This window comes from Egretta garzetta, unplaced genomic scaffold (genome assembly GCF_000687185.1).
Source record: "Egretta garzetta isolate BGI_Z169 unplaced genomic scaffold, ASM68718v1 scaffold341, whole genome shotgun sequence".
In the NCBI taxonomy this organism is placed as follows: domain Eukaryota; kingdom Metazoa; phylum Chordata; class Aves; order Pelecaniformes; family Ardeidae; genus Egretta; species Egretta garzetta.
This window is the reverse complement of record NW_009258546.1, coordinates 396,359-400,726: the sequence shown is the minus strand read 5'-3', so window position 1 is coordinate 400,726 and position 4,368 is coordinate 396,359. Positions and strand designations below refer to the sequence as shown.

General features: G+C 50.0%; 1 protein-coding gene across 2 annotated transcripts in view; it reads right to left on the bottom strand.

The window, feature by feature from the left end:
* The window catches only part of PBX3 (PBX homeobox 3), a 136,913-nt gene that overhangs the window by 7,135 nt on the left and 125,410 nt on the right, over positions 1 to 4,368 (bottom strand). The gene's annotated exons all lie outside the window — the stretch shown is intronic.

Below are 4,368 nucleotides of genomic sequence, written 5' to 3'. Positions count from 1 at the left end.
AGGAGCCGCGGGGCCCTGGCTCCTCGCCCAGCCCCACGCTCACCCTAAAAATGAAAGTTGTCTCCATCGCGAGCTGCTTCACAACACATTTTTCATTAAAACAAACTATCTCTTCACATAAAAAACCAATGAACATCTTTCTCCTCCTGATCATTGAAGGCCAATTAATTAATTGGGCTTAATTGTATACTACATTTCAAACAATACTGTTGCACTTATTTATCATGTTAATTGCAATGTTAAATAAAAAGACAATAAATTATTACTTAAATCATCAAGATGCCTAACGTGGGATTTGGGACGGGGCAGGCCTGCCTCGTGCCTCCGCACTGCCTGGTTCCACGGGATAAATCAGCGCTCGTCCTGCAAAAGGCAGGGCCGCCGCGAGCACGCCACTGCTGCAGGTAGTGAACCAGGTATTTAAGGATCATGGAAATCTTTCCATTGTGTTTCCAGGTGTTTGCAGCACACAGTTTATGCTCCTTGGCTAACGAAATGGCACAAACTAGAACATTTTCAACGTCAGCGTGGCACAGTTGTGGTACATGATCCAAGCCTAAGGATTTTACACCTAGCACCGATTTAACTAAGCTTGCGTCTTTTTTTTTTCCCCTTGCTTCCCCTCCAAAGCTGAGGGGTAAGAAGCTGCACATGCCCAGCTCTCCCTGCTTGCAGGAACAGACTCAGAAGCAGCAGGAGCAGGAGGGGCGTTGAAAAGCAGCTCCTGCGTTCTTTCTTTAAAAGAATTTTAAATATATCCCCTTGTCAAGCACATCCTTCTTTTGTTTGAAGCAGTGAAAAATTTTATTGCTGTAATCCACTGACATGCTTTCAGCAATGACTATGCCCTTTCTACCGCCCGTATGATAGACTGATCGTTGCTCCTGACACCCTGAAAGAGGCTCATCTGCAAAAGTATAAAACATCAGCCTCGCAGCCATGGCGAGGGGAGAACAGATGATTCAGTTTATCTCCCTCGAACACGTGCTGATCGGGTAGCTCTGAATTACAGCCGACGATGTTCTCCGTTAAGGACATTTTTTTTCCCCTAGAATTACCTTTTCCGTACTCTTAAAAATGAAATTGTGCGAGGTGTTCATCTTAATAAATAGTTTGTCTTTATGCTTTTCTTGAAAAACCTTCTCTACATATTATTTTAAACACCGATATCAAAACTGAAACCATCTATCTCCCATCTGCAACTAAATGATTCTGGGAGACAATTTTCTCTGCAGCTCAGTAAAGTGCTATGGCAGCAAGATTTCCGGTGAGCTGCCTAATCTGGGGGGAGGACGACCCAAAACACTCACTAATTAAGTGTTTGAGGGAGAAAATGTTCTGCCATGAATCTGCCCCCAGCATCTGCAAGGCACTTACGGTACAAGCAAGAAACACCTTGGATCATCATTAGGAGAGGCTACGGGGGAAGCCTGGCTCAGCCAGAACACGGACAAAGGCTCTTCGTCAAACGTGAGCCACAGCTCCAGGAGGCTGGAAAGCCACACGTTAACGTGGTTTGGGTTTGGTTGTTTGTTTTTTTTCTCCATTTTCCAGCTCTTTGCACCTCCGGGGCATTTGCTGCACGGGAGGCAAACAGGGCAGGGTGCCAGGGACTCAGCCAGCGATGGCTGAGGGACTCCTGGCTGAGGCGGGGGCTACGTGCGCTCAAGAGGTTTTTCATAAGAGCCCCGTGCAAGGTGCAGCTCAGGCACTCGCTTGGATGCCATTGCTTATCCCACACGATGCTCCCCCTGCCAGTATTTTAAACGACTGCTCAATTCGCCCCCGATTTCTGGATTGCATCCTCTGACTTCTGCTGCCAGCCACCAGAGCAGTGCGCGCGGGGCTATTTTACAGTGCGTGCTCAGAGCTTTTCTGCTAGGTGGCCCCAAAAATACATACATTTTTCAGTACAAAGACAGACAACTCCAGCCCCGTTTGACCCAGTAAATACCAACTAACCCCGCAGTCCCACCACGCGGCCTTTGGAAGTGCCTTTGAAAATCAAAGATTAGGATATCCGTGGTATTCACATTTTCTAGCGGTGACAGCAGATCTATCAGGAACTTAAGCAACCAGCTGATCGCAGGCACTCCCTCTCCCGCACGCACGCTCCTCTCCCATTAGATGATACATTGCCCCGTTTTCGGGCCTTCCCACCCCCCCAGCGCTTCTCCTAGCCATTTATAACATCTTGCCGGAGCGAAGCCCCGGCCATGCCCCCAGACCCGCACGTCTGGCAGCTGGCGCCCAGGCTGCGTGGTCAGTGCTGCCCTTGCTCCAGGCTGGAAAACGTCAACCTGCAAAGCTCCGGCTGCTGCACGCGGTGCTACGGAGGACGAGGCAGCTACTCCCATCGCTCTCCCGGACCTCCTAATGGATTCCAGAAACAACTAATTCATGCTCGTATCAAATATTAAAGAGACAAACCCATATTCAAGTCACAGGCTCACTGCTGCTGCTACATTTTTGGACCATCTGCCTGCCTTTTCTTTCATTCTACAACATATACATTAAATCTTATCAAACAACCAATTAAGAAAGAAATCAGATCTATTAGCACTAGAAGCAATCAGTTATGGCTTCTCAAACGTTCCATCTCATTTCCTTCCGTCACTTCAGCCTTATCTAGATCCAGCTTCTTATCTGTCCCCTCTGCGGGATCCCTAACTCCTCCTCTGCCAGGCACAGTCCACCCTCCGCTGAGCGGACAGAAAACATCTCTGCAGCAGCTCTGTTGTGCTCTCTACCACGCAATCTCTCCCAATTACATTCTGCCAGCAGAGCCAAAGAACTTTTGGGTACTCCAAGCTGGTGTTGATGGCACTGCCTCTCCCAGCCACACAGCATGCGGGAAGATTCTTGGACACCGCTTACTGGAGGAGTTGCTATAAACCGTCTTGTGCCAAGAGGACTGAAACCAGCAACAAGATACAGGGCTGCAGCCCAAGATGCCCAGGTACTTGCGTGCTCTTGGGCTGTTTGGCTGGTTCCAGGTACCCACAGCAGCCGCAGGGATGCTGGTGGGCATGGGAGAGCTGCCCAGCAGCCACCACAGCTGCCCCTGTACCCCCGGGGCTGCCATCACTCGCGTGATGCTAATGGTGATGAAGGAGCAATGGGAGAGGGAACGAGTTTGGTGCTGAATTTCCCCCCAAAATTCCTGCTCATCACCCAGCCACTCATAAGGGGACTCACAGAAACTGCCTCCATCTCCATCCTGTACCTTCCCCAGGCACTGGGCACCTGCACCTCCCACCCTGCTCGGAGCACACCAAGGAATGAGCAAGGCCCACGCACGCCTCTGCTGGCCTCTCATGTCACAGGGCAGTTTTGCCAGGGTTTTTACTCAGGGTGCATCCAAAGTCAATCAAGCAATATCAAATTTGGGGGAGCTTGGTGGCCTTTCATTTGCAAGTCTTCAATAGAGTGCCTGAATTTTTCATGCATTCAATGGAGACCTATAAAGTAAATCTCAACTCAGGTCTTAATTATAAAGCTAAAGGTTGCATTGCTAATAATGCCAATACTGCAGCCTGCAATCATTAATAGTTAACACATTTGCCGCAGGCATTGTTCCTCTAAAGGACCTGAAATATTGATAAGCGGGGCGGGAGGAGCCGGGAGGAGCTGGCACACCGGCCCTCGCAGTGCGCGGCGGCGCGGCTGGAGAGCTCGGCAACGGCTGGGGAGCTTTCCCTGCCACCCACACGCAACCTTCCCCAAGCTGCACAGGCCAGGCTCGTTCGGGTTTCTATCAAACACACAGGCCACAAGAAAGGCAAGGTGTTATTTTACTTTTTAAGCTACCTGGAGAAGGGAAGGCGAGGGAAAGCGCGATGGAGCGGTGCCATCGGCCTGAATGTTGCTGCGAGACACCAGTCCAGAGCTGCAAACGTCCTTGGCCTGTACGGGAAGCGGCCGCAGCCGAACAAGAGTGCGCGTTCCTGATTAAGGGAGGTGCTGGTGTTCTTGCATCTGTTACACGTGATAAAAGGAGCAGATCTGCTCAATGCCCTTTGGCATTGAAACCACTCAGGTCCAGTGCATCAAGAGGCTGAATTTCTGGCTGGCTTAGAAAAATAGCTTCAAGCAATCAAAGAAATTCTGATCTATAGAGATAGATTATATGTTTGTCACTAAACTGGCCTTCCCCCAAAATAATGGTAAACTGAAATAAATTCATCACAGACCGTAAGGCTCAGCCAGGAATCTTACTGACCGCGCAGAGAAAGCCAACATAAAGCAGGGTGCCAGCCTTAGAGCCTTTTCATTTCTATCTTCATCTTTCTACGCACGCTCTTCTTACCCCAGCACAACCCCGGCCACCCGCCCGCCCGCCGCCTCTTCTGCGCGGCTTAGTCACGT